At 47.2% G+C, this 14,955-nt stretch overlaps 1 long non-coding RNA gene and 1 other non-coding gene across 2 annotated transcripts in view; both read left to right on the top strand.

Annotated features, from left to right (window-relative positions):
- The window catches only part of LOC111543583, a 28,451-nt gene extending 14,603 nt beyond the window's left edge, over nt 1-13,848 (top strand). The window contains exon 3 of the long non-coding RNA XR_004229068.1: nt 13,093-13,848. This is a non-coding gene — a long non-coding RNA (uncharacterized LOC111543583). The remainder of the gene's footprint in view (nt 1-13,092) is intronic.
- On the top strand, nt 1,293-1,459 carry LOC111533365. Its single transcript, XR_002728838.1, has one exon. It is a non-coding gene; the product is annotated as a U1 spliceosomal RNA (small nuclear RNA).
- Nucleotides 13,849-14,955: the final 1,107 nt, after the last annotated feature.

The following is a 14,955-nucleotide window of genomic DNA, read 5'->3' as shown; positions in this document are numbered from 1 at the left end:
TTTTTTTTTTTTTTTTTTTTTGAGACGGAGTCTCGCTCTGTTGCCCGTACAGTGGCCGGATCTCAGCTCACTGCAAGCTCCGCCTCCCGGGTTCCCGCCATTCTCCTGCCTCAGCCTCCCGAGTAGCTGGGACTACAGGCGCCGCCACCTCGCCCGGCTAGTTTTTTGTATTTTTAGTGGAGACGGGGTTTCACCGTGTTGGCCAGGATGGTCTCGATCTCCTGACGTCGTGATCCGCCCGTCTCGGCCTCCCAGAGTGCTGGGATTACAGGCTTGAGCCACCGCGCCCGGCCAGGAATCTTTCTTTACTCCGCTGTCAGCCGGCTTGCTCCAAGGGCCAGAGGCAGAACAGTCTCCCTGCGAGGTGCAAACCCTGGCGAAGGAGGGCAAGTCCTGGTGAACGGCCCCTCATGACACACTGCTTTTATTTATCTCCGTGTCCATCATCCGCAGAAGGGGCTTTAGAGAGCGTCTCTCTCGGGTGTACACCGCCGTGCAGGGATGTCAGCCCTCGTGGAGCTGCACCCAAGAAGCCCACCATCTTTGCCACCTCTGCCGTCCTGGAGGCGTCGATTGGGCTGAGCTGCAAATAACTAAGAGAGAGGCTAAGCCAAGCTGTGGTGTTTGTGTGTGCCACACATTGTCAGCTGGCACAAGCGGTCAGCTGAGCCTCCTCACCTCCGTTCGTAGTTGTGCTTCTTAGGCCTTAGGAAGATGTGACCGGAGGAGATGTCCGCGAGGTTGGGAGCGGGGTGAACGGCGGATGAGGTCCCCCAGGACCGCCAGTTTGTTGATTTAGCGGTAGAGGGGAGCGATGTTCCAACAAAGACAGCAGGTGGAGTCGACACAAATGGAAAAGTGTGGCTGGTGCCCTAAGCAGAAGGCAGGTGTAAACATCACTAGGACGTCAAAGCGATGGTACCACAGTCAAATCCCGCAATGTCTGTCACACTCTACCAAGCAACTGGGCACGCTCCCCCTTTTCCATTCAGTACTCCCAAGAAGGGTTGGGACGAACCCGTGTTCACTGCAAGCTCAGGGGAGAGCGGAAGCCAGGGAGGTGAAGTGCACAGACTCAGCAGAGGCGGCGGGCAGAACCGCGGGGGTGAGAGGGCGCGGTGGCTGCGGGGCGGGAGCTGCTGCTGAAAGGAGGCCTGGGTTGTCGTGTGGGTGACTGTCGGTGGAATCTTTGGCAGAGAGTGGTTTGGAAGAATGGCGATGGGCGAGCAGAGGGGAAGGTGGTGACCCCGAGCGTCCGGCTAGGGCAGAGGAGGCTTTGCTGTCCCTCCTCTCCCCTTACCTGGTGGGGGACAGACCATAGTCAGGAAGGGGGTTCTCCCTGAATAAGGCCAGTCCACCGCACTCCGGCTGCGCTGACCCCTGCGATTTCCCCACACGCCGAGCCCTAGTCTGCGGTGGTGTTCATGCTACCCGGGGCCTGGGTTCACACACTCTTCTGACGCAGCCAGAGACCCTTCGCTGCCCTCCTAGGGATCTTGAGGGCCTTCCTTGTTCTCACTGAAGCTCAAGAGCAGACAGATGTGAGCTCACTGTGTTTTACACCCTGAATTTGTCTATTGGCAAAAAAAAAAAAAAAAAAAGCCTGACCCAGAGCTTGGGTCTCCTTCAGGCCTGCACACAACTTCCCGACTCCTGCCTCCTAGCGCGGCTTTTGGCTTGCGAGCAGGAAGCCTCCACCCAGTGTGGAACAGCTGCAGCCCCAGGCCCCTCAGGCTGGCGGTCAGACACTTGCAGGAAAAGGGACACAAGGCATCCGTGGTGGGAAAGCATGGGAGATGTGTCTTTCCCACCGGATGAGAAGGTCTCCCTACAGTCTTTGGAGACAAGACGGATGGAGACGCCGCTTCCAGGAACAAGGCAGCTGCTCCTGAGGCCTGGCTCCGCATGGAGGCTCCTGAGTCCCGCGCGCCCTCTCCCTACCCGCTGTAGCCAGAGCTGCTTCACACACCTCAGCCGGCTTCCTCTTCCGCCTCTGCCTCCTCTTCCTCCCCAGTCTTCCTTGGGACAGCAGGCCCCCAGCCCATGGGAAAGACCTAGCCTCCTCTCCAGCACTTGTAGAGAGAGTCCGATGCACCTCTCTTAACCCCAGGAGGACAGAGACCCTGAGGCAGGAGGGGACCCCTTCTCTTGCCAGGAGAGGGTAAGGAAGTGAGTCAAGGACATACTTTTCTTCAGCAAACAGTATAAGGGGAAATCTGGGGACGCTAAGAGTTGTTAAAACCTTTGCACTGTCACCGAAGTAATGTATGATTTTCCGTTCCACAAATAGCACTCCTACTCCTCCCTCCTTCCCCACCCCCAATCCTGATTCCTGTTTACAAAGAACTCTCAAAAACACAGAATTATGTATAACAGTTCCCAGTTTACTCAGGAAATTCTGAGATTACAAAGAGACTTTACAAATAAACAAGTGAAGAGAAGAACCTTGGTGAGTCCAACATAGTATGACCATGGATTTATACTCAAAATATAGAAAGACAATCTCAGAATAAGGAAACTTTTAGAATTGAATAACTCAAGTTTATCTTTAGAACGCAGAGAAAAACAACTCTCCAAATGTTGATCTTCTGTTTTAAACTACTGTTGGACTGGGAAGCGGGAGAGCACGGGAATCGCCAAAGATTTTTGGATGAGAATTAACCACCCCTTGTCTACCATAGTCACACCCCAGTGTTCCTCAGATCGGAATCCTTTGGAAGGAGCATCCAAGAGGTATAAAGCAAAACCAGAATAAAAGCAAAACTCACCAATTCTGTAGTTTGTTTTCTCTCATTAAAAATACAAATATCAGGCTAACACCTGTTGACACACAATACCAAGAACACAGAATCCCTCCTGGAAGACCGACGGACCCACGGAAGGTGCTGATGACAAGGTGGTTGACAAGGTTAAGTAACTAGGTGTTTGGACACACCTCTGCGTGAGACTGTCTCCGCCGCGCCCTTCATCTCTACATGGATACCCCTCCACAGGCTTCCCTTTTCCTTGGTTTGCATAGGAAATTCACCCAGGCCTTTGTCTCTGGTCCCAGATCTGGTGAAAATTTCTGGAAATTTCATTTCCTCACTGATGAGGTAATCTTCTTGCCAACTCCTGCCTTGGTGCTTTCCAAACCCTTTCTTCCCAACCTTGAGACAAACCGGCTTTCAAGGACCCAGGAGCTGGTGATTTAGGGATGTGTCCAGGATACTCCAGAAGATCTGTGGGATGAGCGAGCTTCTCTTCATCTACACCTCTTTTGAGTCATGTGAAAAAACCAAGTATCTTGCTTCTAAACTCATGTTGTTAAGAAAACTACAAAAGTGGGAGTGAGTGAAAGTTCACTCCAGTATTTCTTTTCTTTTTTTTTTTTTTTGAGACGAAGTCTCGCTGTGTCGCCCAGGCTGGGGTGCAGTGGCCGGATCTCAGCTCACTGCAAGCTCCGCCTCCCGGGTTCACGCCATTCTCCTGCCTCAGCCTCCCAAGTAGCTGGGACTACAGGCGCCCGCCACCTCGCCCGGCTAGTTTTTTTTTGTATTTTTAGTAGAGACGGGGTTTCACCGTGTTAGCCAGGATGGTCTCGATCTCCCGACCTCATGATCCACCCGTCTCGGCCTCCCAAAGTGCTGGGATTACAGGCTTGAGCCACCGCACCCGGCCCAATATTTCTTTTCTTAACCACACTCTCTTTGGCCACTCCAGGAGGCTGTGTCAAGTGGCACAGTCATCCCAGAGACGCAGAGCTTTTCTCCTCAGATGCGTCTTTGGAGTATCTAGTAAAGTCTAAGAATCAAAATGACTGTCATCCAAACTTTTGTGCCTAACAGAGATCTACACAAGAGAGAAAGTGAAAATTTCACTCCAATATTTATTCCCTTGGCACACAGTGGAAGGTTTAGGGCAGGCCTTTGCTTCAAGTGCCTGTTGCTTTGTTAGCTCTGTTTTCCAAGACATCTGTGTAAGCCTATTATAGAACTTTCCCACCTCCACCCTCCCTGTCCCCTCATGCCTGCCTATAGCACTAGAGATTCTCTTTTAAAAAAAAGCAAAACAGGCTGGGTGCGGTGGCTCAAACCTGTAATCCCAGCACTTTGGGAGGCCGAGATGGGCGGATCACAAGGTCAGGAGATTGAGACCATCCTGGCTAACATGGTGAAACCCCGTCTCTACTAAAAATACAAAAAACTAGCCGGGTGAGGTGGCAGGCGCCTGTAGTCCCAGCTACTCGGGAGGCTGAGGCAGGAGAATGGCGTAAACCCGGGAGGCGGAGCTTGTAGTGAGCTGAGATCCAGCCACTGCACTCCAGCCTGGGCAACAGAGCAAGACTCCGTCTCACAAAAAAAAAAAAAAAAAAAGCAAACCAAACCAAACAAACAAACAAAAATGAGAGGTTATACCACATGGAGCATTGCTCGTTCAGTAATAGAATTGTCAACTCCCACGCTGGAGACCAGGGTTCACCTCATAGGGTGAATGCATCTCATGTCTGAATCTCCTCTTGCTCCCTTCTTTCTTTCCTCCCTCCCAATCTTACATATCTTTGTTACCGGCTGGTGTTGTGAAGTCCCAGGTTCTTGGTGTCTGGAACAAAGAATTGGACGTGACACGCACACACATAGCAAAGCAGCAAAAGACATTGAGCACAGTAACAGTCTCAGAGAGGGGAAAACGGGATAACTTCTGCAAAATGAGATCAGCCTCAGTTTGGTGAACTTTGGGCTTTGGGTCTTTTTATATGGTTTTTTTGTTTGTTTGTTTTGTTTTGTTTTGTTTTTCTTCTCTTCCTGGAGCTGCCTAATCTCTACCCAGCATGTGCCTTCTGATTGATAGGTGGGTTGCTTAGTTATTTGGCCCCTGTGTGCTTCCTGGTCACCTCCATCCCATAATTTTAAGTACACCCATGATATGCAGTCCATATGCATTAGCTTTAATGAGCTGATTATCACATGGGGTCATTTTAAGGCTACTTTTCCTCTCATACCCATGCCTATCTCTGAGGAGCTGCCCCTTACTGGTTTGCTCTGGATCCTGCCAGCCATAAGCTTTTACTCACTACTCCATCTCACTTTTGTTTTCGCTCCTCAACTTCTGCTTATCTTGCTTCTTGCTCACCCATCTCTTTTTTATTTTATACTTTAAGTTCTAGGGTACATGTGCACAACGTGCAGGTTTGTTACATATGTATACATGTGCCATGCTGATGTGCTGCACCCATTAACTCGTCATTTACATTAGGTATATCTCCTAATGCTATCCCTCCCTCCTCCCCCCACCCCACGACAGGCCCCAGTGTGTGATGTTCCCCTTCCTGTGTCCAAGTGTTCTCATTGTTCAATTCCCACCTATGAATGAGAAGATGTGGTGTTTGGTTTTTTGTCCTTGCAATAGTTTGCTGAGAATGATGGTTTCCAGCTTCATCCATGTCCCTACAAAGGACATGAACTCATCCTTTTTTATGACTGCATAGTATTCCATGGTATATATGTGCCACATTTTCTTAATCCAGTCTATCATTGATGGACATTTGGGTTGGTTCCAAGTCTTTGCTATTGTGAATAGTGCCGCAATAAACATACGTGTGCATGTGTCTTTATGGCAGCATGATTTACAATCCTTTGGGTATATACCCAGTAATGGGATGGCTGGGTCAAATGGTATTTCTAGTTCTAGATCCTTGAGGAGTTGTCACACTGTCTTTCACAATGCTTGAACTAGTTTACAGTCCCACCAACAGTGTAAAAGTGTTCCTATTTCTCCACATCCTCCCCAGCACCTGTTGCTTCCTGACTTTTTAATGATCACCATTCTAACTGCTGTGAGATGGTATCTCATTGTGGTTTTGATTTGCATTACTCTGATGGCCAGTCATGATGAGGATTTTTTCTTGTGTCTGTGGGCTGCATAAATGTCTTCTTTTGAGAAGTGTCTGTTTATATCCTTCACCCACTTTTTGATGGGGTTGTTTGCTTTTTTTCTTGTAAGTTTGTTTGAGTTCTTTGTAGTTTCTGGACATTAGCCTTTTGTCAGATGAGAAGATTGCAAAAATTTTCTCCCATTGTGTAGGTTGCCTGTTCACTCTGATGGTAGTTTCTTTTGCTGTGCAGAAGTTTCTTTAGTTTAATTAGATCCCATTTGTCAATTTCAGTTTTTGTTGCCATTGCTTTTGGTGTTTTAGACATGAAGTCCTTGCCCATGCCTATGTCCTGAATGGTATTGCCTAGGTTTTCTTCTAGGCTCACCCACCTCTTTATCCTGCTTCTGCTCCTACTCAGTTCACCCTTTATCCAACTTCCACTTCCCTCTGCTGTTCTCCTGCCTCACCTTGACTCCTCGTTGCTTTGCCTGTTGCACACTGAATTTACTGCAAATAAAACTCTCTCTGAGGAGGATGCTTCTGCGCACTGCACCCTGCATCCTCCATCTTGTACTCCACCTGTGGAGTTCCGCAGTATGAGCAGTAGAGTAGCAGGAGCTGGAGCAGAGGTGGTGTTGGGTGAAATTTCCCTTATGCAAATGTTCAAGCACTTGTGAGAGGTTAGAATTAGCTCTTTCTTTGGAATGAGCTATTTCAGTGAGATGTTAAAGTATAAACTCTTTCACCAAATAAATTGATGTGCTCAGGGTGAGTGAAAGAAAGGGGTAAATCAGGATTAGTGATGCAGTGTCAGTGCTAATGACACAAGCTTCTCTCCTCAGGCCTATTCATTTGAGATACATCTCAGGCACTTAAGCACAGCAATGCTAAGTTGGTGCCAATTATATACATATACACATATAAATATATAAAAAGCATATAATATAAATATTACATATGTAAGTATAAATAGTAGCAATAAAATCAACACCAAGCTTGTTTTTAATCATTCACTCCAAATACATTGAACAGCTACTGTGCAGTGTTGGGACTGCTTAGAATCCTAAGACAAAATTATTGGGTGTGATAGTGTGTGCCTGTAGTCCCAGCTACTCAACATGCTTAGGCAGGAGGATGGCTTGAATTCAAGAGTCCAAGTGCAGCCTGGGCAACATACTGAAATTCAGTCTTTTCTTTTCTTTTTTTTTTTTTTTTCTGAAATGGAGTCTGACTCTGTGGCCCAGGCTGGAGTGCAGTGGCACAATTTTGGCTTACTGCAACCTCTACCTCCCAGGTTCAAGCGATTCTCTTGCCTTGACCTTCCAAGTAACTGGGATTACAGGTGCGTTCCACCACACCTGGCTAATTTTGTATTTTTAGTAGAGATGGGTTTCACCTTGTTGGTCAGGCTGGTCTCGAACTCCTGACCTCAAGTGATCCACCCACCTTGGCCTCCCGAAGTGCTGGTATTACAGGCATGAGCCACCGTACCCGGCCAAGATGCAGTCTTTAAAATAATGAAATAAAATAAAAACATAAACCTCAAACAAACAAAAAGACAAACTATGATTTCAATCATTGGGAAGCTCTTGATCTAGTAGATGAGATATATATACACACACCAAAAATATCATAATTTCAGAGAAGTGCTATGGGGTCTAATGTTTAACAACTTCTGGCATTTGACTGATGGTGTTTAAAGTTCTTCCACCATTTCCCAGGGGCATAAATCGAGGCAAGTTGTTTGGTATTTACTACATTTTGGCTTCTTCATATGCAAGGGGGTTATGACAATAATACCTACTCCATGAGAACAGTATGAGGACGAAACGAAATCGTGTATGTATAGCCTGGGCCAATACCCATAGACTCTGAGTACTCAATTAGGTGTTAGCTAGTAGATTTTAAATGTGTATTTATTCTTATAGTTTTTAAGGTAAAATTTACATTCATTTAAATGTTAATTGTACTTTTTTGGCAAATGAATACACTCACATAACTCATATCCCTATCAAGACAGAGACCATTTTTACCAACCAGAAATTTCTCTCATGTGCCTTCCCAGTTAATCCCCTGCCAGCTGGAACCAGTTATGATTTTTTCACCACAGATTGATTTTCCCCTTTCTAGAATTTCAAATAAATGGGAAGGTATGCGCTGCTTTGTGTCATTTATCTTCACAGACTTTAAAATAAAAAAGTTACAATTTTAAACCTTTTGGGCATTTAGTAAAAATCTCCTTCCCACCAGTTGCCACCAGTCACCAGTCTTCATTTCTCTCTCTCTCTCTCTCTTTTTTTCTTGAGACAGGATCTTGCTCCGTCGTCCAGGCTGGAGTGCAGTGGCATAATCATGGCTGACTGCAGCCTCAGTCTTCTGGGCTCAAGCAATCCTCCTACCTCGGCCTCCCAAATGGCTGGGACTACAGGTGCCCGCAACCACGCCTGGCTAATTTTGCTTGTATTTTGTGTAGCGACAGGGTCTCACCAAGTTGCCCATGCTAGTCTCAAACTCCTGAGCTCAAATGATCTGCGGGCTTTGGCCTCCCAAAGTGCTTGGATTACAGGCATGAGCCACTGTGCCTGGCTCGGTCTTCCTCTCTTGAGGCAACCAATGTTATTAGTTTTATGTGGACCATCCCATGGCTTACCATTATTAATTCAGGTGTTTATACAAGGCTCTTTGAGAACTCAGTTTTAAAGGTTACCCAAAGCATCCTGTGACAACCCAGTCTAAAATGATATAAAATCAGTTTTAATATAACTGAAATTTCTACATTCTGACTCCAAATGTCAGATTGTGACATTTTACCTTTCTCTGACTTTATGCCAAATTTACTTCAACTTCTACCATCTGTCATTCTCATTTATGAACAAATATATATTTAACAAATGTGGAAATACAAACCATGAGCCAAACAAAACCAAATCCTGGGCTTAGGTAGCTGATAGTAAAAAATTCCCCAGAATAAACCACCCAATTACAGTTTCATGCAATGTGATGGGAGTAAGGGACCATCGTAGGGAGGTCAGAAGGTGCTTTTCAGAGGTAGAGACTACAGCTGTTTTCATAAGGATAGGGGTTAGAAGAACCTTGCAGGCACAGAGTAAAGCATGAGCAAAAGCCTGTGGAGGCCAGGAAGCTGGTAAATAGGGACTAAAATAGACCAGTTTGATTGGAGCAGAGAGAACAGAATGGAATTGGTCTGAGTAGCGAGAAGAGATGGAGAAGTGGGCAAAGCGCCTGGCCATTCAGGGCTTGATTAGTTAGGAGGTTTGTCTAAGACAATGGGAAGGTGTTGAAGTGGTTTGGGCTGGGAAGTGACAGGGTCACATTATATTTTGAAAAAGCCACTCTGCCTGTTGTGTTGAGATTAGAAAGGCGATAAAGGGGATATGGGTAAACCACAAGGAGACTAAGTCAGTAGTCCCTCCACCCCCACTCCCCAGGTGAAGGTAGCCTAGACTAAGGTGGTGATGGAGGAGATAGAAGAGGACAGATTCAAGGAAATTTTGGAAGGTAAAAACCAGTAGGATTTGCTGATGGATGGAATATAGGAGGGGTGAGGTAGAGTATCAGGGATGTATTTTAGTTTTCTTATACAAGATGGATTCAGTTGCAATGGAATTGTTTATTGAAATTGACTTTAAATAATGGCATGACCTAAAGTTATGGAAACATTTGCCTTAGATGAAATTTCAAGCTTTCAAAGTTTTTAGCTGCGGGGATAGCGTGGCTTTACTTCCTATTTCTTGGTATTTCCTAATCTTGTTGGAAAAAAAAAAAGTTTCTATTTTTCTCAAAGGCTTTTTTCATGGGAATCCCATGTGCCCAATCTGGTCTAAATTTAAATTAGAAAAATAATTACCTGGGCGTGTGCACCGCGTGCCCGGGCCTGGAAGTCAGATTCAAGGGCGGTGAGGCAGCGCCCGGCCTGCAGTCCTAAGCGCTGGGTCGCTCCGGGGCCCCCCTAGGGGTGTGTCTCCAGCCTCTTTAACCTGGCATGGGCGGTTCAAGTGGCCAGGGAAATCAGCGATTTGCAGGGTGGAGTGCTGGTGCTTTGAAAAAGAGGCGGAGGGGAGAGAGGGATTTCTGGTCCCCGCTGCACTCGGTGCATCCTCTGGGTTACTCCTTTCCTTGGCCCGCGCTGCCCCTAACCTGCTCCAACCTTTGTGCGGTAGAGGCGACCGGGTCCTTTTAAGGCCCTGCGGCGCCTGCACCTTGGGTTTTCTTGACACGGCCAAGCCGGGCGCTGAGGAGCCAGTGGGCCGCGGGCGAGGGGTTAGGTGGCGGTTGAGGCAGCAGCGGTACTGGGAGGGGTAGGTGCGGATGGCGAGGCTGCCTGAGTTTCTGAGTGAGCGCGGTGCTTTTGGGAACACTGGACGGGCCACGTGCTGCGTCAGGAGCTGGGCCAAGGCGCGGCCGCTCGGCTGCGGGCTGCGGTCTTGAAGGGAAGTTATGGCAAAGTCCACCCAGCATTTCCGAGGTTCAGGGCGCCGCGCCAGGCTGGGCGGGCGGTGATCCGGGACCCGCAGGTGCACAGCTGGGCCAAGGCAAGGCCGTGTGGCAAGTTTTGTTGCGCGAGTGGGGGTGGGGGGGCGTGCACCGTGGGGGCCTAAGTTCCCTGCGCTCATTCTTCGCCTGCCGCTGCCGCCCGCAGTCCACCTCTCGTGGGCGCTGGGGAGGAAACTCGCTGGCGGGTGTTCTGTGGCTTCCCAGGGGGTGGAGGGACGGAGCAGCTTTGGGGGCTCGTCCTCGTAAATCCTGTGGAGGACACCGACCCCATACCCCACTCTCAAGGCGGTTCCTTCTGGGAACCTGAGGGGCAAGAGCGCTCACGCCCATGACTTGCAAAGTTGGGGTCTCTATTGGCCTCTGGCATTCTGCTTCTGGCGGTGCCTCCAGGCTGCTGATGGGCAAACCAGGTGTGCCAGGTCCAGGATGCACATGAGGAGCCTTTGTAGCCATCACTGAATCACCTCATTACTAGCGGGACAAGCCTCAAATTAACCACAGGATTTCTGGTAGGTTGGATTGTGGGGTTGGTGTTTGCACTCCAAAGAGTTACTGTGATTTCCCTGTGTCTGTCTGTCTTTCTGGCTTCTTAGATCATCTTTTTTGGCGTCCTTTCACCGAAGAGTTAACCAAGACGTTTGGCATAGTTTCCTTGCTTTCCTCCTATCTTTTGCTGCTAGAGCTGCTTTGGAAGTCTTTTCTTGCACTGGTATCTTTTCTTTGGGTTCCAATGTTGTTCATCCTTTCTTTGCTGGAAGAATGAATCCCAGTGCTTCAGGAAGTTAAAGAAAAGATCTGCTGGTAGTGTTTAATCTTTGTTCTGAGCTGATGTGCATTAGTAGCTTTCTTTTTGTTTTTAAATTTTATTAGTAAAATTTCACCAGTGAACCAGAAGCTCTTTTTTTCTATCCTGAAATGCTACCTTTAAGATTTCTGAGAACTTTGTGTCAAAGAAATCTTTGAAGAGTTACTGAAGTATATAGAAGAAGTTCACAATTTTAAATGTGCAGGTGGTCCGGGCGCAGTAGATCACACCTGTAATCCCAGCACTTTGGGACGCCAAGGTGGGCGGATCACTTGAGCCCAGGATTTCTAGACCAGCCTGGGCAACGCGGCAAAACCCTATCTCTACTAAAAACACAAAAGTTAGCTGTGTGTGGTGGTGTGTGCCTGTAGTCCCAGCTACCCGGTAGGCTGAGGTGGGAGGATCACCAGAGCCGGGGAGGTTGAGACTGCAGTGAGCCGTGATCACGGCAGTGCACTCCGGCCTGGATGGCAGAGTGAGACCTTGTCTCAAAAAAAAAAAAAAGTACAGATAATGAATTTTTACCAAGTGAACCACCACAAATCAAGAAATAGAATATTACTAGACTGGGGTATATTTCTAGGAGTGGCGTTGTTGGTTTTAGCGGTACATGAATGATAAAACTTTAGTATCACATATTGTTGAACATTTTCCCAAAGTGGTTGTACCATTTAGCAGGGATATTCTGGTTACTCTACATCCTTGCTGATGCCTGTCAGTTAAAAATTATTTTGTTATTCTAGTTGGGGTGCAGTAACATATCAGTGTGGTTTCATTTTGCATTTTCCTGGTATTGAGATTGAGTATCTTCTATTTCCATTTATATGTCCTCTTTTATGAAGTGCCTGTTAAATCTTTTTATCCAGTTTTCATTGATATGCTTGTTTTTCTGTTGATTTGTAATACTTTTTTCTGGATATGTGTCCTTTCTAGGATATATATGTATTGTATTTCCCTTTTTTCAATCTGCAGCTTGCGTTTTCACTCTTTTAATGGTGTTTTTTCATGAATGGAGATTCTTTCTTTTTTTTCTTTTTGAGACAGGATATCGTTCTGTTGCCCAGGCTGGGGTGCAGTGGCACAATCACAGCTCACTGCAACTTTGACCTCCCAAGGCTCAGGTGATCCTCCTGCCTCAGCCTCCAAGTAGCTGGGACCTACAGGGGAGCACCACCACACTCAGCTCTTTTCTGTATTGTTAGTAGAGATGGGGTTTGGCCACATTGCATAGGCTGGTCTATCAGACATTATTAAGCACCCCCACTGCTGTTAAATTTCAAAGTTAAGTTTTTGCTTTGTTTTGTTTTTTTGAGATGGAGTCTTGCTCTGTGCCCAGGCTGGAGTGCAATGGCTCTATCTAAGCTCTCTGCAGCCTCTGCCTTCTGGGTTCAAGCAATTCTCCTGCCTCAGCCTCCTGAGTAACTGGGATTACAGGCATGTGCCACCATGCCCATCTAATTTTTTTTTTTTTTTTTTTGTATTTTTAGTAGAGACAAGGTTTCACCATGTTGGCCAGGCTGGTCTCGAACTCCTGACCTTTTGATCTGCCCGCCTCGGTCTCCCAAAGTGCTGGGATTACAGGCATGAGCCACTGTGCCCAGCCTCAAAGATTCTTATGAGTCTCGCAGATGCCAGAGAAGATGCCATGACCTACACTTGCAAACTCCCAGAAGACTTAAAGCTATTGTTTTGCAAATGCACAGATAAGTATAAATAACATGATGCTGTGGATAAGCATGAAAGTTTTTCTCTTACTCCTAATTATGATGTTTTCTATCTTACCGCTTTGCCCTGCTGATGGAATTCAATAAAGGAATCTCTACCAGCAGGCACTTAGTTTTTACCCTTCCTAGGACCTTTAACAGATATCTTGTTATTACTAATCTTTGATCCTTGCTTATTTAACCTCCTTGTAAAGTTTGTGTCTTCTAGATTACAATAATTTCACGTAAAGATGATGCTGGCACAAGGCTTCCAACCCATCCCCTCTTCTGACCCAGAAAATAAAGACATCCTGCCTTTGGACCTTTTAGAACAGGTATCCAGAGATTATACTTCTCCAACGCTAAGCAGGGTCTACGCCCATAACATCAGCAGGAAGCAGTTACAGAAGATGAACCTCCATCCTTCTGCAAGCCCCTTAAGATTAAGGAGGAGTATATAATCTCTGATGGGGAAATGAGGTAGGAGACCAGTAGGACTTATTTTCCAGTCACAACCCCATTGAACAGAGCAGGATCTGGTCAAAACAGGGCGCAGTGAAGAAGCCTGCTGGAACCAGCAGAAGATGATGAAAGTGACCTCTAGTTGCCCTCACTGCTTGTGAGCATAAAGACACTACCACTGGGACATGGCCAGTTTACAAATGTCATGGCAACATACCTTGGCAATGGCCTGGAAGTTACTTTATATGGTTCTGGAAACTCCCTGCCCCTTTTCCAGAAAGTTCTGAATAACCAACCTATTAATTGGCATGTAATTAAAAGTGGGTCTAAATACAACTAGCTAGCAGCCCACAGGCACCAACTCTGGGCACACTGCCTGTGGATTAGCCCTGCTCTGCAAGAAGCAGCACCAGTTCAATAAAAGTTGCTTTCTCTCACCAGCAGCTTGCTCTTGAATTCTTTCCTTGGCAAAGCCAAGGCAACTACAGTCTGGAAGAAATTTCCCAGGCTACGAACCAGTTTTGGGGTTTGCCTGCCCTGCCAATCAGAAATTGTCCCCTATCAGCCTACAGAGACCTGGCCCACAGGGCACTCTCCCAGTGGCCCCTCAGCCAGCACCATGGCCCAGAACCCCCAGCCCCACCCCAGGGCCTGCCATCCAGTTTTCCTTCCACTGGTAGAATGGCTCCAACCCAGTCCCCATACACAGATGGAAGGCCAGGAGCCCCTGGTGGGCTTGGAAGCAGCAAGGGTGAGTGCCTTAATTTGTCTTCTGTTGCTTACAAAAGAATACCTAAAACTGCAAAATGTATAAAAGAAAGGAATTTATTTCTTACAGGTATGGAGGCTGAGAAGTCCAAGGTCTAGGGGCCACATCTGGTGAAGGTCTTCTTGCTGGTGGGGACTCTATGTAGAGTCCCGAGGTAGCACAGGGCATCACACAGCAAGGGAGCTGAGGTGCTAGTCCAGATCTCTCTTCCTCGTCTTGTAAAGCCACTAGTTCCACTTCTATGATAATCCATTAACCCATTAATCCATGAATGGATTAATCCATTCATGAGAACAGAACCATCATGACCCAATCCCCTCTTAAAGGCCCCACCTCTCGATACTGCCACATTGGGAATTAAATGTCAACATGAGTATGGAGGGGACAACTATTCAAACCACAGCAGAGGCTTCCTCTGGGCCCACCCCTTAGACTTCTTTTCCAGCACAGGAAGCCCTTGATCAAACTCCCCTACAGCCCACCTCCATCCTTCCCACATGCCAGATTTGCCTTCTCAGATCCCTACTGTGACCCTGTCCCCTGTCTGCTCAAGAGCCTGCAAGGACTCCCCAAAGAGTGGGGGGTAAAAGCCACATTTTAAACCTGGCATTCAAGGTTCTTTAGACCCGCTCCCAAGCTTGGGAGTCTTAGCCCACGTCACCAATGTAGTTGCTCTTGACACCTTTCTCTCTGCCTACAGTCACCTGTCACCTCCCTACTCACCTTAACCTAAGGAAGCCCTTAAAGACAAGCTCAAAATCTATTCACTCTGTGCAGCTTCCCATAAACGATGAAGGCCTTCCCATAAGCGTCTGCAGCCCTTAGCCACCTGCCTCTGTGTTCCACC

Source organism: Piliocolobus tephrosceles, chromosome 1 (genome assembly GCF_002776525.5).
Source record: "Piliocolobus tephrosceles isolate RC106 chromosome 1, ASM277652v3, whole genome shotgun sequence".
Taxonomy (NCBI): domain Eukaryota; kingdom Metazoa; phylum Chordata; class Mammalia; order Primates; family Cercopithecidae; genus Piliocolobus; species Piliocolobus tephrosceles.
Note: the sequence above shows the minus strand (reverse complement) of the source record. Positions and strands in the feature narration are given on the sequence as shown.